Here is a 20,176-nt window from a genome sequence, read left to right as displayed (position 1 = left end):
GTATTTGACAGTAAAATGACGCCCTATCCGTCTAGCATACAACATTGCTTGTCTCTGCATACGCGGACGTGAGGTCATCTCGGAAATGAAATCCGAAATATAGATTAAAATTGTTGTGTTCCCGCCCGGGATCGAACCGGGGACCTTCTGCGTGTAAAGCAGACGTGATAACCGCTACACCACGGAAACGACGGTTCTTTTCATGTACCACCCGGAGACTCGTAATAGCAACAGTTTTTCTTCTGTGTTAGCAAGGGCATCGGCTACGAGCTCCCTCCGATTCGTGAAGTTCCTGTAGTAAAAAACGTCGATGGAAACAATCCAACCGCGACAGACAGGGAGAACGCTGGCTGAGCTGCAGCCCTACATGGTGAGACCATCAAAGGTGGCGTCATTCACATGCAGTGCGTTTTCGGAACGAATAGGCTCGTTGGTCTAGGGGTATGATTCCTGCTTCGGGTGCAGGAGGTCCCGGGTTCAAATCCCGGACGAGCCCTTGCGTTTTGTACAACGGTGTGGTAACAAATCGCATGGCGGCGGCTGTTTCGCGCATTTCCAGGCCTCCAAGTCAGCGCTAAAATCCGACAACCAGTTCTGAAACCGTTTCATGTTTCATTTGAGCCATGTGCACCCTGCTGATGGAACGTTTGAAGTTGATTTAAATGGTCACAGTAGAGATCGTAGCAAGTGTCTTGCTGAGTGCGACGAAAACGGGTTTCCGCCCGCAATCGAGCCGGGGACCTTCTGCGTGTTCGGCACGGCGCCTGGGCTCGGCGGCAGCTGCTGCTCTTTCCTTCCTTACGAGATACCGTCGATTCGCGCAGTCGTTATTGCAAAAGATGTCACCAAAGGCAATCGCTTCGTTAGCGGCACTTTGCCTGGGCTCGGCGGCAGCTCTACATGGAGGCACCAGCAGCCCAGCCAGGCCGCCGCCGCCACCGGTGCGCCACAGCGCAAGGAGCCGGCGGCCGCCCTGCAATGCCCCTGTCGTTGCATATTCCACCCGCCCCATATCCTCTCCATGTCTGACTCACTACCCCAAATGACACTGCAGTCGACGTGCTTATTACTATCGCTTTTGGAAGAACCAAGGCGCAGTATTCTAGTGTCGAACCGGTACTGCAAATTGGGATTAAGCAAAAATTTATTGTGTGGTCGAGCGACAGCCTCGGCTCGCTCTTCCTACATGATCGCTTTTTGTGCGGAATAATTCCTAGCTCGCCGATGGCTTCAGAGTTGGTCTTCTCTAAGTTTTGCTTTCGCACTGCATTCCGCAATCTTTTCGTTATGAGTTGTGTGCTTCGGTTTCCCCGACTTTCTTGTGTTTAGTGCGTTTGGCTTCGCTTAAACCTTAGCCACCGCTTGCCGAAATTTCTACACTATCATCTGTCGATCTGCAGAGCTCGATGAAGGCATCGCGGCCGTTCCTGAGCTCGTGGAACGGTCGAATCTGTAGTTGTTTCCAGATCTCCCCCACACAACGGCCTCCCAGAAGCTTGGATTACAGAAGTACGCCACTACTCCCAGCCGGAGATTCTCGATTGAAAGCAGAATGACATGAGCTACACGCAGCTCCGATTTTTTTTTTTTTTTTGTGTCTGACCTACTTTGAAAGACTTTGTAGTCGATTTACTTACTACTATCGCTGTTGGAAACCAGGTGATAACCGCACAATATTTTAGAGACGATCAGGTAATGAAAATTTAGAATAAGTAAAACAGTATCAAAAGAAGTTGTGTGGTGGAGCAGCACATGCAATTCACGCTTCCTAGATAATCGTTACTGCATAGAATAATTCTTTTGTCTGCGGCGTCTTCAGTATCCGTCTTCTGGAAATTTTGCTTGCAGTATATTGTGCAATCTTTTCGTTATGAGTTGGTGCTTGGTTTCCCGATGTTCTTTTGTTTAGTGCATTCGCCTTCTCTTAACCCTGAGAAACCACATACCGAAACTGAGGCACTGCTGGCTGTTCATAAGCAGTGCTCGATGAAGTTATTTCGCTTTTTATTCGTTGCCTTTAATATTCTTCTCATCAGTGGTGAGTGCTGCCTGCAGAAAGCGTTTATCTTGCGAATTCGCGTGAAAGTTTGTGTTCCCTGTGAGGCCCACTACTTGGGATTAACTTGACTGCTCTAGCCAGGTGGCTCGTTGGTCTAGGGGTATGATTCCTGCTTTGGGTGCAGGAGGTCCCGGGTTCAAATCCCGGACGAGCCCTGCCATTTTGACCGTGCTGAAGAGTAGGTGGAACTCAGCCCCGGTTGCAGCTCCTCAATGAAGAGTAGACGCCTGTTATAGCACGTGGATATAACAAGAATGCGGCACCAGTAAAGTACGTAGGTGGAATTCGGTAGAAAGGCAGACGGTAATTTTGCATGCAACGGAAAACAAGGTTGTCTTTGCGGGATATGTGCACCGTGAGTGGAGATTCAGCTTAATTGTGCGACAGTCTACCCTCATCTTACTAGCGACGGCAACAACCAAGGGGTGGCATGTAAGATTGAGCGTGGCTAAGAGTTTCTCATTATTAGTTAGCATCACACTTTGACAGAGCTGTGACAAGGCGAGTAGGGTGAGCTCAGGAAAGCCAGTAGCAAGCGCACTTGAAGTAGCCCTGAAGAACCGGATTATAAATTTTGCCAGCCATAATGGAGCTAGGGGCGTTCTCAGTTACCAAATACCGGCGCAATAAGAGAGCAACAGTATTTGACAGTAAAATGACGCCCTATCCGTCTAGCATACAACATTGCTTGTCTCTGCATACGCGGACGTGAGGTCATCTCGGAAATGAAATCCGAAATATAGATTAAAATTGTTGTGTTCCCGCCCGGGATCGAACCGGGGACCTTCTGCGTGTAAAGCAGACGTGATAACCGCTACACCACGGAAACGACGGTTCTTTTCATGTACCACCCGGAGACTCGTAATAGCAACAGTTTTTCTTCTGTGTTAGCAAGGGCATCGGCTACGAGCTCCCTCCGATTCGTGAAGTTCCTGTAGTAAAAAACGTCGATGGAAACAATCCAACCGCGACAGACAGGGAGAACGCTGGCTGAGCTGCAGCCCTACATGGTGAGACCATCAAAGGTGGCGTCATTCACATGCAGTGCGTTTTCGGAACGAATAGGCTCGTTGGTCTAGGGGTATGATTCCTGCTTCGGGTGCAGGAGGTCCCGGGTTCAAATCCCGGACGAGCCCTTGCGTTTTGTACAACGGTGTGGTAACAAATCGCATGGCGGCGGCTGTTTCGCGCATTTCCAGGCCTCCAAGTCAGCGCTAAAATCCGACAACCAGTTCTGAAACCGTTTCATGTTTCATTTGAGCCATGTGCACCCTGCTGATGGAACGTTTGAAGTTGATTTAAATGGTCACAGTAGAGATCGTAGCAAGTGTCTTGCTGAGTGCGACGAAAACGGGTTTCCGCCCGCAATCGAGCCGGGGACCTTCTGCGTGTTCGGCACGGCGCCTGGGCTCGGCGGCAGCTGCTGCTCTTTCCTTCCTTACGAGATACCGTCGATTCGCGCAGTCGTTATTGCAAAAGATGTCACCAAAGGCAATCGCTTCGTTAGCGGCACTTTGCCTGGGCTCGGCGGCAGCTCTACATGGAGGCACCAGCAGCCCAGCCAGGCCGCCGCCGGCACCGGTGCGCCACAGCGCAAGGAGCCGGCGGCCGCCCTGCAATGCCCCTGTCGTTGCATATTCCACCCGCCCCATATCCTCTCCATGTCTGACTCACTACCCCAAATGACACTGCAGTCGACGTGCTTATTACTATCGCTTTTGGAAGAACCAAGGCGCAGTATTCTAGTGTCGAACCGGTACTGCAAATTGGGATTAAGCAAAAATTTATTGTGTGGTCGAGCGACAGCCTCGGCTCGCTCTTCCTACATGATCGCTTTTTGTGCGGAATAATTCCTAGCTCGCCGATGGCTTCAGAGTTGGTCTTCTCGAAGTTTTGCTTTCGCACTGCATTCCGCAATCTTTTCGTTATGAGTTGTGTGCTTCGGTTTCCGCGACTTTCTTGTGTTTAGTGCGTTTGGCTTCGCTTAAACCTTAGCCACCGCTTGCCGAAATTTCTACACTATCATCTGTCGATCTGCAGAGCTCGATGAAGGCATCGCGGCCGTTCCTGAGCTCGTGGAACGGTCGAATCTGTAGTTGTTTCCAGATCTCCCCCACACAACGGCCTCCCAGAAGCTTGGATTACAGAAGTACGCCACTACTCCCAGCCGGAGATTCTCGATTGAAAGCAGAATGACATGAGCTACACGCAGCTCCGATTTTTTTTTTTTTTTTGTGTCTGACCTACTTTGAAAGACTTTGTAGTCGATTTACTTACTACTATCGCTGTTGGAAACCAGGTGATAACCGCACAATATTTTAGAGACGATCAGGTAATGAAAATTTAGAATAAGTAAAACAGTATCAAAAGAAGTTGTGTGGTGGAGCAGCACATGCAATTCACGCTTCCTAGATAATCGTTACTGCATAGAATAATTCTTTTGTCTGCGGCGTCTTCAGTATCCGTCTTCTGGAAATTTTGCTTGCAGTATATTGTGCAATCTTTTCGTTATGAGTTGGTGCTTGGTTTCCCGATGTTCTTTTGTTTAGTGCATTCGCCTTCTCTTAACCCTGAGAAACCACATACCGAAACTGAGGCACTGCTGGCTGTTCATAAGCAGTGCTCGATGAAGTTATTTCGCTTTTTATTCGTTGCCTTTAATATTCTTCTCATCAGTGGTGAGTGCTGCCTGCAGAAAGCGTTTATCTTGCGAATTCGCGTGAAAGTTTGTGTTCCCTGTGAGGCCCACTACTTGGGATTAACTTGACTGCTCTAGCCAGGTGGCTCGTTGGTCTAGGGGTATGATTCCTGCTTTGGGTGCAGGAGGTCCCGGGTTCAAATCCCGGACGAGCCCTGCCATTTTGACCGTGCTGAAGAGTAGGTGGAACTCAGCCCCGGTTGCAGCTCCTCAATGAAGAGTAGACGCCTGTTATAGCACGTGGATATAACAAGAATGCGGCACCAGTAAAGTACGTAGGTGGAATTCGGTAGAAAGGCAGACGGTAATTTTGCATGCAACGGAAAACAAGGTTGTCTTTGCGGGATATGTGCACCGTGAGTGGAGATTCAGCTTAATTGTGCGACAGTCTACCCTCATCTTACTAGCGACGGCAACAACCAAGGGGTGGCGTGTAAGATTGAGCGTGGCTAAGAGTTTCTCATTATTAGTTAGCATCACACTTTGACAGGGCTGTGACAAGGCGAGTAGGGTGAGCTCAGGAAAGCCAGTAGCAAGCGCACTTGAAGTAGCCCTGAAGAACCGGATTATAAATTTTGCCAGCCATAATGGAGCTAGGGGCGTTCTCAGTTACCAAATACCGGCGCAATAAGAGAGCAACAGTATTTGACAGTAAAATGACGCCCTATCCGTCTAGCATACAACATTGCTTGTCTCTGCATACGCGGACGTGAGGTCATCTCGGAAATGAAATCCGGAATATAGATTACAATTGTTGTGTTCCCGCCCGGGATCGAACCGGGGACCTTCTGCGTGTAAAGCAGACGTGATAACCGCTACACCACGGAAACGACGGTTCTTTTCATGTACCACCCGGAGACTCGTAATAGCAACAGTTTTTCTTCTGTGTTAGCAAGGGCATCGGCTACGAGCTCCCTCCGATTCGTGAAGTTCCTGTAGTAAAAAACGTCGATGGAAACAATCCAACCGCGACAGACAGGGAGAACGCTGGCTGAGCTGCAGCCCTACATGGTGAGACCATCAAAGGTGGCGTCATTCACATGCAGTGCGTTTTCGGAACGAATAGGCTCGTTGGTCTAGGGGTATGATTCCTGCTTCGGGTGCAGGAGGTCCCGGGTTCAAATCCCGGACGAGCCCTTGCGTTTTGTACAACGGTGTGGTAACAAATCGCATGGCGGCGGCTGTTTCGCGCATTTCCAGGCCTCCAAGTCAGCGCTAAAATCCGACAACCAGTTCTGAAACCGTTTCATGTTTCATTTGAGCCATGTGCACCCTGCTGATGGAACGTTTGAAGTTGATTTAAATGGTCACAGTAGAGATCGTAGCAAGTGTCTTGCTGAGTGCGACGAAAACGGGTTTCCGCCCGCAATCGAGCCGGGGACCTTCTGCGTGTTCGGCACGGCGCCTGGGCTCGGCGGCAGCTGCTGCTCTTTCCTTCCTTACGAGATACCGTCGATTCGCGCAGTCGTTATTGCAAAAGATGTCACCAAAGGCAATCGCTTCGTTAGCGGCACTTTGCCTGGGCTCGGCGGCAGCTCTACATGGAGGCACCAGCAGCCCAGCCAGGCCGCCGCCGGCACCGGTGCGCCACAGCGCAAGGAGCCGGCGGCCGCCCTGCAATGCCCCTGTCGTTGCATATTCCACCCGCCCCATATCCTCTCCATGTCTGACTCACTACCCCAAATGACACTGCAGTCGACGTGCTTATTACTATCGCTTTTGGAAGAACCAAGGCGCAGTATTCTAGTGTCGAACCGGTACTGCAAATTGGGATTAAGCAAAAATTTATTGTGTGGTCGAGCGACAGCCTCGGCTCGCTCTTCCTACATGATCGCTTTTTGTGCGGAATAATTCCTAGCTCGCCGATGGCTTCAGAGTTGGTCTTCTCGAAGTTTTGCTTTCGCACTGCATTCCGCAATCTTTTCGTTATGAGTTGTGTGCTTCGGTTTCCGCGACTTTCTTGTGTTTAGTGCGTTTGGCTTCGCTTAAACCTTAGCCACCGCTTGCCGAAATTTCTACACTATCATCTGTCGATCTGCAGAGCTCGATGAAGGCATCGCGGCCGTTCCTGAGCTCGTGGAACGGTCGAATCTGTAGTTGTTTCCAGATCTCCCCCACACAACGGCCTCCCAGAAGCTTGGATTACAGAAGTACGCCACTACTCCCAGCCGGAGATTCTCGATTGAAAGCAGAATGACATGAGCTACACGCAGCTCCGATTTTTTTTTTTTTGTGTCTGACCTACTTTGAAAGACTTTGTAGTCGATTTACTTACTACTATCGCTGTTGGAAACCAGGTGATAACCGCACAATATTTTAGAGACGATCAGGTAATGAAAATTTAGAATAAGTAAAACAGTATCAAAAGAAGTTGTGTGGTGGAGCAGCACATGCAATTCACGCTTCCTAGATAATCGTTACTGCATAGAATAATTCTTTTGTCTGCGGCGTCTTCAGTATCCGTCTTCTGGAAATTTTGCTTGCAGTATATTGTGCAATCTTTTCGTTATGAGTTGGTGCTTGGTTTCCCGATGTTCTTTTGTTTAGTGCATTCGCCTTCTCTTAACCCTGAGAAACCACATACCGAAACTGAGGCACTGCTGGCTGTTCATAAGCAGTGCTCGATGAAGTTATTTCGCTTTTTATTCGTTGCCTTTAATATTCTTCTCATCAGTGGTGAGTGCTGCCTGCAGAAAGCGTTTATCTTGCGAATTCGCGTGAAAGTTTGTGTTCCCTGTGAGGCCCACTACTTGGGATTAACTTGACTGCTCTAGCCAGGTGGCTCGTTGGTCTAGGGGTATGATTCCTGCTTTGGGTGCAGGAGGTCCCGGGTTCAAATCCCGGACGAGCCCTGCCATTTTGACCGTGCTGAAGAGTAGGTGGAACTCAGCCCCGGTTGCAGCTCCTCAATGAAGAGTAGACGCCTGTTATAGCACGTGGATATAACAAGAATGCGGCACCAGTAAAGTACGTAGGTGGAATTCGGTAGAAAGGCAGACGGTAATTTTGCATGCAACGGAAAACAAGGTTGTCTTTGCGGGATATGTGCACCGTGAGTGGAGATTCAGCTTAATTGTGCGACAGTCTACCCTCATCTTACTAGCGACGGCAACAACCAAGGGGTGGCATGTAAGATTGAGCGTGGCTAAGAGTTTCTCATTATTAGTTAGCATCACACTTTGACAGAGCTGTGACAAGGCGAGTAGGGTGAGCTCAGGAAAGCCAGTAGCAAGCGCACTTGAAGTAGCCCTGAAGAACCGGATTATAAATTTTGCCAGCCATAATGGAGCTAGGGGCGTTCTCAGTTACCAAATACCGGCGCAATAAGAGAGCAACAGTATTTGACAGTAAAATGACGCCCTATCCGTCTAGCATACAACATTGCTTGTCTCTGCATACGCGGACGTGAGGTCATCTCGGAAATGAAATCCGAAATATAGATTAAAATTGTTGTGTTCCCGCCCGGGATCGAACCGGGGACCTTCTGCGTGTAAAGCAGACGTGATAACCGCTACACCACGGAAACGACGGTTCTTTTCATGTACCACCCGGAGACTCGTAATAGCAACAGTTTTTCTTCTGTGTTAGCAAGGGCATCGGCTACGAGCTCCCTCCGATTCGTGAAGTTCCTGTAGTAAAAAACGTCGATGGAAACAATCCAACCGCGACAGACAGGGAGAACGCTGGCTGAGCTGCAGCCCTACATGGTGAGACCATCAAAGGTGGCGTCATTCACATGCAGTGCGTTTTCGGAACGAATAGGCTCGTTGGTCTAGGGGTATGATTCCTGCTTCGGGTGCAGGAGGTCCCGGGTTCAAATCCCGGACGAGCCCTTGCGTTTTGTACAACGGTGTGGTAACAAATCGCATGGCGGCGGCTGTTTCGCGCATTTCCAGGCCTCCAAGTCAGCGCTAAAATCCGACAACCAGTTCTGAAACCGTTTCATGTTTCATTTGAGCCATGTGCACCCTGCTGATGGAACGTTTGAAGTTGATTTAAATGGTCACAGTAGAGATCGTAGCAAGTGTCTTGCTGAGTGCGACGAAAACGGGTTTCCGCCCGCAATCGAGCCGGGGACCTTCTGCGTGTTCGGCACGGCGCCTGGGCTCGGCGGCAGCTGCTGCTCTTTCCTTCCTTACGAGATACCGTCGATTCGCGCAGTCGTTATTGCAAAAGATGTCACCAAAGGCAATCGCTTCGTTAGCGGCACTTTGCCTGGGCTCGGCGGCAGCTCTACATGGAGGCACCAGCAGCCCAGCCAGGCCGCCGCCGGCACCGGTGCGCCACAGCGCAAGGAGCCGGCGGCCGCCCTGCAATGCCCCTGTCGTTGCATATTCCACCCGCCCCATATCCTCTCCATGTCTGACTCACTACCCCAAATGACACTGCAGTCGACGTGCTTATTACTATCGCTTTTGGAAGAACCAAGGCGCAGTATTCTAGTGTCGAACCGGTACTGCAAATTGGGATTAAGCAAAAATTTATTGTGTGGTCGAGCGACAGCCTCGGCTCGCTCTTCCTACATGATCGCTTTTTGTGCGGAATAATTCCTAGCTCGCCGATGGCTTCAGAGTTGGTCTTCTCGAAGTTTTGCTTTCGCACTGCATTCCGCAATCTTTTCGTTATGAGTTGTGTGCTTCGGTTTCCCCGACTTTCTTGTGTTTAGTGCGTTTGGCTTCGCTTAAACCTTAGCCACCGCTTGCCGAAATTTCTACACTATCATCTGTCGATCTGCAGAGCTCGATGAAGGCATCGCGGCCGTTCCTGAGCTCGTGGAACGGTCGAATCTGTAGTTGTTTCCAGATCTCCCCCACACAACGGCCTCCCAGAAGCTTGGATTACAGAAGTACGCCACTACTCCCAGCCGGAGATTCTCGATTGAAAGCAGAATGACATGAGCTACACGCAGCTCCGATTTTTTTTTTTTTTTGTGTCTGACCTACTTTGAAAGACTTTGTAGTCGATTTACTTACTACTATCGCTGTTGGAAACCAGGTGATAACCGCACAATATTTTAGAGACGATCAGGTAATGAAAATTTAGAATAAGTAAAACAGTATCAAAAGAAGTTGTGTGGTGGAGCAGCACATGCAATTCACGCTTCCTAGATAATCGTTACTGCATAGAATAATTCTTTTGTCTGCGGCGTCTTCAGTATCCGTCTTCTGGAAATTTTGCTTGCAGTATATTGTGCAATCTTTTCGTTATGAGTTGGTGCTTGGTTTCCCGATGTTCTTTTGTTTAGTGCATTCGCCTTCTCTTAACCCTGAGAAACCACATACCGAAACTGAGGCACTGCTGGCTGTTCATAAGCAGTGCTCGATGAAGTTATTTCGCTTTTTATTCGTTGCCTTTAATATTCTTCTCATCAGTGGTGAGTGCTGCCTGCAGAAAGCGTTTATCTTGCGAATTCGCGTGAAAGTTTGTGTTCCCTGTGAGGCCCACTACTTGGGATTAACTTGACTGCTCTAGCCAGGTGGCTCGTTGGTCTAGGGGTATGATTCCTGCTTTGGGTGCAGGAGGTCCCGGGTTCAAATCCCGGACGAGCCCTGCCATTTTGACCGTGCTGAAGAGTAGGTGGAACTCAGCCCCGGTTGCAGCTCCTCAATGAAGAGTAGACGCCTGTTATAGCACGTGGATATAACAAGAATGCGGCACCAGTAAAGTACGTAGGTGGAATTCGGTAGAAAGGCAGACGGTAATTTTGCATGCAACGGAAAACAAGGTTGTCTTTGCGGGATATGTGCACCGTGAGTGGAGATTCAGCTTAATTGTGCGACAGTCTACCCTCATCTTACTAGCGACGGCAACAACCAAGGGGTGGCATGTAAGATTGAGCGTGGCTAAGAGTTTCTCATTATTAGTTAGCATCACACTTTGACAGAGCTGTGACAAGGCGAGTAGGGTGAGCTCAGGAAAGCCAGTAGCAAGCGCACTTGAAGTAGCCCTGAAGAACCGGATTATAAATTTTGCCAGCCATAATGGAGCTAGGGGCGTTCTCAGTTACCAAATACCGGCGCAATAAGAGAGCAACAGTATTTGACAGTAAAATGACGCCCTATCCGTCTAGCATACAACATTGCTTGTCTCTGCATACGCGGACGTGAGGTCATCTCGGAAATGAAATCCGAAATATAGATTAAAATTGTTGTGTTCCCGCCCGGGATCGAACCGGGGACCTTCTGCGTGTAAAGCAGACGTGATAACCGCTACACCACGGAAACGACGGTTCTTTTCATGTACCACCCGGAGACTCGTAATAGCAACAGTTTTTCTTCTGTGTTAGCAAGGGCATCGGCTACGAGCTCCCTCCGATTCGTGAAGTTCCTGTAGTAAAAAACGTCGATGGAAACAATCCAACCGCGACAGACAGGGAGAACGCTGGCTGAGCTGCAGCCCTACATGGTGAGACCATCAAAGGTGGCGTCATTCACATGCAGTGCGTTTTCGGAACGAATAGGCTCGTTGGTCTAGGGGTATGATTCCTGCTTCGGGTGCAGGAGGTCCCGGGTTCAAATCCCGGACGAGCCCTTGCGTTTTGTACAACGGTGTGGTAACAAATCGCATGGCGGCGGCTGTTTCGCGCATTTCCAGGCCTCCAAGTCAGCGCTAAAATCCGACAACCAGTTCTGAAACCGTTTCATGTTTCATTTGAGCCATGTGCACCCTGCTGATGGAACGTTTGAAGTTGATTTAAATGGTCACAGTAGAGATCGTAGCAAGTGTCTTGCTGAGTGCGACGAAAACGGGTTTCCGCCCGCAATCGAGCCGGGGACCTTCTGCGTGTTCGGCACGGCGCCTGGGCTCGGCGGCAGCTGCTGCTCTTTCCTTCCTTACGAGATACCGTCGATTCGCGCAGTCGTTATTGCAAAAGATGTCACCAAAGGCAATCGCTTCGTTAGCGGCACTTTGCCTGGGCTCGGCGGCAGCTCTACATGGAGGCACCAGCAGCCCAGCCAGGCCGCCGCCGGCACCGGTGCGCCACAGCGCAAGGAGCCGGCGGCCGCCCTGCAATGCCCCTGTCGTTGCATATTCCACCCGCCCCATATCCTCTCCATGTCTGACTCACTACCCCAAATGACACTGCAGTCGACGTGCTTATTACTATCGCTTTTGGAAGAACCAAGGCGCAGTATTCTAGTGTCGAACCGGTACTGCAAATTGGGATTAAGCAAAAATTTATTGTGTGGTCGAGCGACAGCCTCGGCTCGCTCTTCCTACATGATCGCTTTTTGTGCGGAATAATTCCTAGCTCGCCGATGGCTTCAGAGTTGGTCTTCTCGGAGTTTTGCTTTCGCACTGCATTCCGCAATCTTTTCGTTATGAGTTGTGTGCTTCGGTTTCCGCGACTTTCTTGTGTTTAGTGCGTTTGGCTTCGCTTAAACCTTAGCCACCGCTTGCCGAAATTTCTACACTATCATCTGTCGATCTGCAGAGCTCGATGAAGGCATCGCGGCCGTTCCTGAGCTCGTGGAACGGTCGAATCTGTAGTTGTTTCCAGATCTCCCCCACACAACGGCCTCCCAGAAGCTTGGATTACAGAAGTACGCCACTACTCCCAGCCGGAGATTCTCGATTGAAAGCAGAATGACATGAGCTACACGCAGCTCCGATTTTTTTTTTTTTGTGTCTGACCTACTTTGAAAGACTTTGTAGTCGATTTACTTACTACTATCGCTGTTGGAAACCAGGTGATAACCGCACAATATTTTAGAGACGATCAGGTAATGAAAATTTAGAATAAGTAAAACAGTATCAAAAGAAGTTGTGTGGTGGAGCAGCACATGCAATTCACGCTTCCTAGATAATCGTTACTGCATAGAATAATTCTTTTGTCTGCGGCGTCTTCAGTATCCGTCTTCTGGAAATTTTGCTTGCAGTATATTGTGCAATCTTTTCGTTATGAGTTGGTGCTTGGTTTCCCGATGTTCTTTTGTTTAGTGCATTCGCCTTCTCTTAACCCTGAGAAACCACATACCGAAACTGAGGCACTGCTGGCTGTTCATAAGCAGTGCTCGATGAAGTTATTTCGCTTTTTATTCGTTGCCTTTAATATTCTTCTCATCAGTGGTGAGTGCTGCCTGCAGAAAGCGTTTATCTTGCGAATTCGCGTGAAAGTTTGTGTTCCCTGTGAGGCCCACTACTTGGGATTAACTTGACTGCTCTAGCCAGGTGGCTCGTTGGTCTAGGGGTATGATTCCTGCTTTGGGTGCAGGAGGTCCCGGGTTCAAATCCCGGACGAGCCCTGCCATTTTGACCGTGCTGAAGAGTAGGTGGAACTCAGCCCCGGTTGCAGCTCCTCAATGAAGAGTAGACGCCTGTTATAGCACGTGGATATAACAAGAATGCGGCACCAGTAAAGTACGTAGGTGGAATTCGGTAGAAAGGCAGACGGTAATTTTGCATGCAACGGAAAACAAGGTTGTCTTTGCGGGATATGTGCACCGTGAGTGGAGATTCAGCTTAATTGTGCGACAGTCTACCCTCATCTTACTAGCGACGGCAACAACCAAGGGGTGGCATGTAAGATTGAGCGTGGCTAAGAGTTTCTCATTATTAGTTAGCATCACACTTTGACAGAGCTGTGACAAGGCGAGTAGGGTGAGCTCAGGAAAGCCAGTAGCAAGCGCACTTGAAGTAGCCCTGAAGAACCGGATTATAAATTTTGCCAGCCATAATGGAGCTAGGGGCGTTCTCAGTTACCAAATACCGGCGCAATAAGAGAGCAACAGTATTTGACAGTAAAATGACGCCCTATCCGTCTAGCATACAACATTGCTTGTCTCTGCATACGCGGACGTGAGGTCATCTCGGAAATGAAATCCGAAATATAGATTAAAATTGTTGTGTTCCCGCCCGGGATCGAACCGGGGACCTTCTGCGTGTAAAGCAGACGTGATAACCGCTACACCACGGAAACGACGGTTCTTTTCATGTACCACCCGGAGACTCGTAATAGCAACAGTTTTTCTTCTGTGTTAGCAAGGGCATCGGCTACGAGCTCCCTCCGATTCGTGAAGTTCCTGTAGTAAAAAACGTCGATGGAAACAATCCAACCGCGACAGACAGGGAGAACGCTGGCTGAGCTGCAGCCCTACATGGTGAGACCATCAAAGGTGGCGTCATTCACATGCAGTGCGTTTTCGGAACGAATAGGCTCGTTGGTCTAGGGGTATGATTCCTGCTTCGGGTGCAGGAGGTCCCGGGTTCAAATCCCGGACGAGCCCTTGCGTTTTGTACAACGGTGTGGTAACAAATCGCATGGCGGCGGCTGTTTCGCGCATTTCCAGGCCTCCAAGTCAGCGCTAAAATCCGACAACCAGTTCTGAAACCGTTTCATGTTTCATTTGAGCCATGTGCACCCTGCTGATGGAACGTTTGAAGTTGATTTAAATGGTCACAGTAGAGATCGTAGCAAGTGTCTTGCTGAGTGCGACGAAAACGGGTTTCCGCCCGCAATCGAGCCGGGGACCTTCTGCGTGTTCGGCACGGCGCCTGGGCTCGGCGGCAGCTGCTGCTCTTTCCTTCCTTACGAGATACCGTCGATTCGCGCAGTCGTTATTGCAAAAGATGTCACCAAAGGCAATCGCTTCGTTAGCGGCACTTTGCCTGGGCTCGGCGGCAGCTCTACATGGAGGCACCAGCAGCCCAGCCAGGCCGCCGCCGGCACCGGTGCGCCACAGCGCAAGGAGCCGGCGGCCGCCCTGCAATGCCCCTGTCGTTGCATATTCCACCCGCCCCATATCCTCTCCATGTCTGACTCACTACCCCAAATGACACTGCAGTCGACGTGCTTATTACTATCGCTTTTGGAAGAACCAAGGCGCAGTATTCTAGTGTCGAACCGGTACTGCAAATTGGGATTAAGCAAAAATTTATTGTGTGGTCGAGCGACAGCCTCGGCTCGCTCTTCCTACATGATCGCTTTTTGTGCGGAATAATTCCTAGCTCGCCGATGGCTTCAGAGTTGGTCTTCTCGAAGTTTTGCTTTCGCACTGCATTCCGCAATCTTTTCGTTATGAGTTGTGTGCTTCGGTTTCCCCGACTTTCTTGTGTTTAGTGCGTTTGGCTTCGCTTAAACCTTAGCCACCGCTTGCCGAAATTTCTACACTATCATCTGTCGATCTGCAGAGCTCGATGAAGGCATCGCGGCCGTTCCTGAGCTCGTGGAACGGTCGAATCTGTAGTTGTTTCCAGATCTCCCCCACACAACGGCCTCCCAGAAGCTTGGATTACAGAAGTACGCCACTACTCCCAGCCGGAGATTCTCGATTGAAAGCAGAATGACATGAGCTACACGCAGCTCCGATTTTTTTTTTTTTTTGTGTCTGACCTACTTTGAAAGACTTTGTAGTCGATTTACTTACTACTATCGCTGTTGGAAACCAGGTGATAACCGCACAATATTTTAGAGACGATCAGGTAATGAAAATTTAGAATAAGTAAAACAGTATCAAAAGAAGTTGTGTGGTGGAGCAGCACATGCAATTCACGCTTCCTAGATAATCGTTACTGCATAGAATAATTCTTTTGTCTGCGGCGTCTTCAGTATCCGTCTTCTGGAAATTTTGCTTGCAGTATATTGTGCAATCTTTTCGTTATGAGTTGGTGCTTGGTTTCCCGATGTTCTTTTGTTTAGTGCATTCGCCTTCTCTTAACCCTGAGAAACCACATACCGAAACTGAGGCACTGCTGGCTGTTCATAAGCAGTGCTCGATGAAGTTATTTCGCTTTTTATTCGTTGCCTTTAATATTCTTCTCATCAGTGGTGAGTGCTGCCTGCAGAAAGCGTTTATCTTGCGAATTCGCGTGAAAGTTTGTGTTCCCTGTGAGGCCCACTACTTGGGATTAACTTGACTGCTCTAGCCAGGTGGCTCGTTGGTCTAGGGGTATGATTCCTGCTTTGGGTGCAGGAGGTCCCGGGTTCAAATCCCGGACGAGCCCTGCCATTTTGACCGTGCTGAAGAGTAGGTGGAACTCAGCCCCGGTTGCAGCTCCTCAATGAAGAGTAGACGCCTGTTATAGCACGTGGATATAACAAGAATGCGGCACCAGTAAAGTACGTAGGTGGAATTCGGTAGAAAGGCAGACGGTAATTTTGCATGCAACGGAAAACAAGGTTGTCTTTGCGGGATATGTGCACCGTGAGTGGAGATTCAGCTTAATTGTGCGACAGTCTACCCTCATCTTACTAGCGACGGCAACAACCAAGGGGTGGCATGTAAGATTGAGCGTGGCTAAGAGTTTCTCATTATTAGTTAGCATCACACTTTGACAGAGCTGTGACAAGGCGAGTAGGGTGAGCTCAGGAAAGCCAGTAGCAAGCGCACTTGAAGTAGCCCTGAAGAACCGGATTATAAATTTTGCCAGCCATAATGGAGCTAGGGGCGTTCTCAGTTACCAAATACCGGCGCAATAAGAGAGCAACAGTATTTGACAGTAAAATGACGCCCTATCCGTCTAGCATACAACATTGCTTGTCTCTGCATACGCGGACGTGAGGTCATCTCGGAAATGAAATCCGAAATATAGATTAAAATTGTTGTGTTCCCGCCCGGGATCGAACCGGGGACCTTCTGCGTGTAAAGCAGACGTGATAACCGCTACACCACGGAAACGACGGTTCTTTTCATGTACCACCCGGAGACTCGTAATAGCAACAGTTTTTCTTCTGTGTTAGCAAGGGCATCGGCTACGAGCTCCCTCCGATTCGTGAAGTTCCTGTAGTAAAAAACGTCGATGGAAACAATCCAACCGCGACAGACAGGGAGAACGCTGGCTGAGCTGCAGCCCTACATGGTGAGACCATCAAAGGTGGCGTCATTCACATGCAGTGCGTTTTCGGAACGAATAGGCTCGTTGGTCTAGGGGTATGATTCCTGCTTCGGGTGCAGGAGGTCCCGGGTTCAAATCCCGGACGAGCCCTTGCGTTTTGTACAACGGTGTGGTAACAAATCGCATGGCGGCGGCTGTTTCGCGCATTTCCAGGCCTCCAAGTCAGCGCTAAAATCCGACAACCAGTTCTGAAACCGTTTCATGTTTCATTTGAGCCATGTGCACCCTGCTGATGGAACGTTTGAAGTTGATTTAAATGGTCACAGTAGAGATCGTAGCAAGTGTCTTGCTGAGTGCGACGAAAACGGGTTTCCGCCCGCAATCGAGCCGGGGACCTTCTGCGTGTTCGGCACGGCGCCTGGGCTCGGCGGCAGCTGCTGCTCTTTCCTTCCTTACGAGATACCGTCGATTCGCGCAGTCGTTATTGCAAAAGATGTCACCAAAGGCAATCGCTTCGTTAGCGGCACTTTGCCTGGGCTCGGCGGCAGCTCTACATGGAGGCACCAGCAGCCCAGCCAGGCCGCCGCCGGCACCGGTGCGCCACAGCGCAAGGAGCCGGCGGCCGCCCTGCAATGCCCCTGTCGTTGCATATTCCACCCGCCCCATATCCTCTCCATGTCTGACTCACTACCCCAAATGACACTGCAGTCGACGTGCTTATTACTATCGCTTTTGGAAGAACCAAGGCGCAGTATTCTAGTGTCGAACCGGTACTGCAAATTGGGATTAAGCAAAAATTTATTGTGTGGTCGAGCGACAGCCTCGGCTCGCTCTTCCTACATGATCGCTTTTTGTGCGGAATAATTCCTAGCTCGCCGATGGCTTCAGAGTTGGTCTTCTCGGAGTTTTGCTTTCGCACTGCATTCCGCAATCTTTTCGTTATGAGTTGTGTGCTTCGGTTTCCGCGACTTTCTTGTGTTTAGTGCGTTTGGCTTCGCTTAAACCTTAGCCACCGCTTGCCGAAATTTCTACACTATCATCTGTCGATCTGCAGAGCTCGATGAAGGCATCGCGGCCGTTCCTGAGCTCGTGGAACGGTCGAATCTGTAGTTGTTTCCAGATCTCCCCCACACAACGGCCTCCCAGAAGCTTGGATTACAGAAGTACGCCACTACTCCCAGCCGGAGATTCTCGATTGAAAGCAGAATGACATGAGCTACACGCAGCTCCGATTTTTTTTTTTTTGTGTCTGACCTACTTTGAAAGACTTTGTAGTCGATTTACTTACTACTATCGCTGTTGGAAACCAGGTGATAACCGCACAATATTTTAGAGACGATCAGGTAATGAAAATTTAGAATAAGTAAAACAGTATCAAAAGAAGTTGTGTGGTGGAGCAGCACATGCAATTCACGCTTCCTAGATAATCGTTACTGCATAGAATAATTCTTTTGTCTGCGGCGTCTTCAGTATCCGTCTTCTGGAAATTTTGCTTGCAGTATATTGTGCAATCTTTTCGTTATGAGTTGGTGCTTGGTTTCCCGATGTTCTTTTGTTTAGTGCATTCGCCTTCTCTTAACCCTGAGAAACCACATACCGAAACTGAGGCACTGCTGGCTGTTCATAAGCAGTGCTCGATGAAGTTATTTCGCTTTTTATTCGTTGCCTTTAATATTCTTCTCATCAGTGGTGAGTGCTGCCTGCAGAAAGCGTTTATCTTGCGAATTCGCGTGAAAGTTTGTGTTCCCTGTGAGGCCCACTACTTGGGATTAACTTGACTGCTCTAGCCAGGTGGCTCGTTGGTCTAGGGGTATGATTCCTGCTTTGGGTGCAGGAGGTCCCGGGTTCAAATCCCGGACGAGCCCTGCCATTTTGACCGTGCTGAAGAGTAGGTGGAACTCAGCCCCGGTTGCAGCTCCTCAATGAAGAGTAGACGCCTGTTATAGCACGTGGATATAACAAGAATGCGGCACCAGTAAAGTACGTAGGTGGAATTCGGTAGAAAGGCAGACGGTAATTTTGCATGCAACGGAAAACAAGGTTGTCTTTGCGGGATATGTGCACCGTGAGTGGAGATTCAGCTTAATTGTGCGACAGTCTACCCTCATCTTACTAGCGACGGCAACAACCAAGGGGTGGCGTGTAAGATTGAGCGTGGCTAAGAGTTTCTCATTATTAGTTAGCATCACACTTTGACAGAGCTGTGACAAGGCGAGTAGGGTGAGCTCAGGAAAGCCAGTAGCAAGCGCACTTGAAGTAGCCCTGAAGAACCGGATTATAAATTTTGCCAGCCATAATGGAGCTAGGGGCGTTCTCAGTTACCAAATACCGGCGCAATAAGAGAGCAACAGTATTTGACAGTAAAATGACGCCCTATCCGTCTAGCATACAACATTGCTTGTCTCTGCATACGCGGACGTGAGGTCATCTCGGAAATGAAATCCGAAATATAGATTAAAATTGTTGTGTTCCCGCCCGGGATCGAACCGGGGACCTTCTGCGTGTAAAGCAGACGTGATAACCGCTACACCACGGAAACGACGGTTCTTTTCATGTACCACCCGGAGACTCGTAATAGCAACAGTTTTTCTTCTGTGTTAGCAAGGGCATCGGCTACGAGCTCCCTCCGATTCGTGAAGTTCCTGTAGTAAAAAACGTCGATGGAAACAATCCAACCGCGACAGACAGGGAGAACGCTGGCTGAGCTGCAGCCCTACATGGTGAGACCATCAAAGGTGGCGTCATTCACATGCAGTGCGTTTTCGGAACGAATAGGCTCGTTGGTCTAGGGGTATGATTCCTGCTTCGGGTGCAGGAGGTCCCGGGTTCAAATCCCGGACGAGCCCTTGCGTTTTGTACAACGGTGTGGTAACAAATCGCATGGCGGCGGCTGTTTCGCGCATTTCCAGGCCTCCAAGTCAGCGCTAAAATCCGACAACCAGTTCTGAAACCGTTTCATGTTTCATTTGAGCCATGTGCACCCTGCTGATGGAACGTTTGAAGTTGATTTAAATGGTCACAGTAGAGATCGTAGCAAGTGTCTTGCTGAGTGCGACGAAAACGGGTTTCCGCCCGCAATCGAGCCGGGGACCTTCTGCGTGTTCGGCACGGCGCCTGGGCTCGGCGGCAGCTGCTGCTCTTTCCTTCCTTACGAGATACCGTCGATTCGCGCAGTCGTTATTGCAAAAGATGTCACCAAAGGCAATCGCTTCGTTAGCGGCACTTTGCCTGGGCTCGGCGGCAGCTCTACATGGAGGCACCAGCAGCCCAGCCAGGCCGCCGCCGGCACCGGTGCGCCACAGCGCAAGGAGCCGGCGGCCGCCCTGCAATGCCCCTGTCGTTGCATATTCCACCCGCCCCATATCCTCTCCATGTCTGACTCACTACCCCAAATGACACTGCAGTCGACGTGCTTATTACTATCGCTTTTGGAAGAACCAAGGCGCAGTATTCTAGTGTCGAACCGGTACTGCAAATTGGGATTAAGCAAAAATTTATTGTGTGGTCGAGCGACAGCCTCGGCTCGCTCTTCCTACATGATCGCTTTTTGTGCGGAATAATTCCTAGCTCGCCGATGGCTTCAGAGTTGGTCTTCTCGAAGTTTTGCTTTCGCACTGCATTCCGCAATCTTTTCGTTATGAGTT

At 49.7% G+C, this 20,176-nt stretch overlaps 23 non-coding genes across 23 annotated transcripts; 15 read left to right on the top strand and 8 right to left on the bottom strand.

Annotated features, from left to right (window-relative positions):
* Nucleotides 1-116: 116 nt before the first annotated feature.
* On the bottom strand, nucleotides 117-189 carry Trnav-uac. Its single transcript has one exon. It is a non-coding gene; the product is annotated as a tRNA-Val (tRNA).
* Nucleotides 190-424: 235 nt separating this feature from the next.
* Nucleotides 425-496, top strand: Trnap-cgg. The gene has a single exon. It is a non-coding gene; the product is annotated as a tRNA-Pro (tRNA).
* Nucleotides 497-2,142: 1,646 nt separating this feature from the next.
* On the top strand, nucleotides 2,143-2,214 carry Trnap-ugg. Its single transcript has one exon. It is a non-coding gene; the product is annotated as a tRNA-Pro (tRNA).
* Nucleotides 2,215-2,815: 601 nt separating this feature from the next.
* On the bottom strand, nucleotides 2,816-2,888 carry Trnav-uac. The gene has a single exon. It is a non-coding gene; the product is annotated as a tRNA-Val (tRNA).
* A 235-nt stretch (nucleotides 2,889-3,123) lies between these two features.
* On the top strand, nucleotides 3,124-3,195 carry Trnap-cgg. Its single transcript has one exon. It is a non-coding gene; the product is annotated as a tRNA-Pro (tRNA).
* Nucleotides 3,196-4,841: 1,646 nt separating this feature from the next.
* Nucleotides 4,842-4,913, top strand: Trnap-ugg. Its single transcript has one exon. It is a non-coding gene; the product is annotated as a tRNA-Pro (tRNA).
* Nucleotides 4,914-5,514: 601 nt separating this feature from the next.
* On the bottom strand, nucleotides 5,515-5,587 carry Trnav-uac. The gene has a single exon. It is a non-coding gene; the product is annotated as a tRNA-Val (tRNA).
* Nucleotides 5,588-5,822: 235 nt separating this feature from the next.
* On the top strand, nucleotides 5,823-5,894 carry Trnap-cgg. Its single transcript has one exon. It is a non-coding gene; the product is annotated as a tRNA-Pro (tRNA).
* A 1,643-nt stretch (nucleotides 5,895-7,537) lies between these two features.
* On the top strand, nucleotides 7,538-7,609 carry Trnap-ugg. The gene has a single exon. It is a non-coding gene; the product is annotated as a tRNA-Pro (tRNA).
* A 601-nt stretch (nucleotides 7,610-8,210) lies between these two features.
* On the bottom strand, nucleotides 8,211-8,283 carry Trnav-uac. Its single transcript has one exon. It is a non-coding gene; the product is annotated as a tRNA-Val (tRNA).
* Nucleotides 8,284-8,518: 235 nt separating this feature from the next.
* Nucleotides 8,519-8,590, top strand: Trnap-cgg. The gene has a single exon. It is a non-coding gene; the product is annotated as a tRNA-Pro (tRNA).
* A 1,645-nt stretch (nucleotides 8,591-10,235) lies between these two features.
* Trnap-ugg lies at nucleotides 10,236-10,307 on the top strand. The gene has a single exon. It is a non-coding gene; the product is annotated as a tRNA-Pro (tRNA).
* A 601-nt stretch (nucleotides 10,308-10,908) lies between these two features.
* On the bottom strand, nucleotides 10,909-10,981 carry Trnav-uac. Its single transcript has one exon. It is a non-coding gene; the product is annotated as a tRNA-Val (tRNA).
* A 235-nt stretch (nucleotides 10,982-11,216) lies between these two features.
* Trnap-cgg lies at nucleotides 11,217-11,288 on the top strand. Its single transcript has one exon. It is a non-coding gene; the product is annotated as a tRNA-Pro (tRNA).
* A 1,643-nt stretch (nucleotides 11,289-12,931) lies between these two features.
* On the top strand, nucleotides 12,932-13,003 carry Trnap-ugg. Its single transcript has one exon. It is a non-coding gene; the product is annotated as a tRNA-Pro (tRNA).
* A 601-nt stretch (nucleotides 13,004-13,604) lies between these two features.
* On the bottom strand, nucleotides 13,605-13,677 carry Trnav-uac. The gene has a single exon. It is a non-coding gene; the product is annotated as a tRNA-Val (tRNA).
* Nucleotides 13,678-13,912: 235 nt separating this feature from the next.
* Trnap-cgg lies at nucleotides 13,913-13,984 on the top strand. Its single transcript has one exon. It is a non-coding gene; the product is annotated as a tRNA-Pro (tRNA).
* A 1,645-nt stretch (nucleotides 13,985-15,629) lies between these two features.
* On the top strand, nucleotides 15,630-15,701 carry Trnap-ugg. The gene has a single exon. It is a non-coding gene; the product is annotated as a tRNA-Pro (tRNA).
* A 601-nt stretch (nucleotides 15,702-16,302) lies between these two features.
* On the bottom strand, nucleotides 16,303-16,375 carry Trnav-uac. The gene has a single exon. It is a non-coding gene; the product is annotated as a tRNA-Val (tRNA).
* A 235-nt stretch (nucleotides 16,376-16,610) lies between these two features.
* On the top strand, nucleotides 16,611-16,682 carry Trnap-cgg. The gene has a single exon. It is a non-coding gene; the product is annotated as a tRNA-Pro (tRNA).
* A 1,643-nt stretch (nucleotides 16,683-18,325) lies between these two features.
* Trnap-ugg lies at nucleotides 18,326-18,397 on the top strand. The gene has a single exon. It is a non-coding gene; the product is annotated as a tRNA-Pro (tRNA).
* Nucleotides 18,398-18,998: 601 nt separating this feature from the next.
* Trnav-uac lies at nucleotides 18,999-19,071 on the bottom strand. Its single transcript has one exon. It is a non-coding gene; the product is annotated as a tRNA-Val (tRNA).
* Nucleotides 19,072-19,306: 235 nt separating this feature from the next.
* Trnap-cgg lies at nucleotides 19,307-19,378 on the top strand. Its single transcript has one exon. It is a non-coding gene; the product is annotated as a tRNA-Pro (tRNA).
* Nucleotides 19,379-20,176: the final 798 nt, after the last annotated feature.

This window comes from Schistocerca americana, chromosome 2, assembly GCF_021461395.2.
Source record: "Schistocerca americana isolate TAMUIC-IGC-003095 chromosome 2, iqSchAmer2.1, whole genome shotgun sequence".
Lineage (NCBI taxonomy): Eukaryota > Metazoa > Arthropoda > Insecta > Orthoptera > Acrididae > Schistocerca > Schistocerca americana.
Note: the sequence above shows the minus strand (reverse complement) of the source record. Positions and strands in the feature narration are given on the sequence as shown.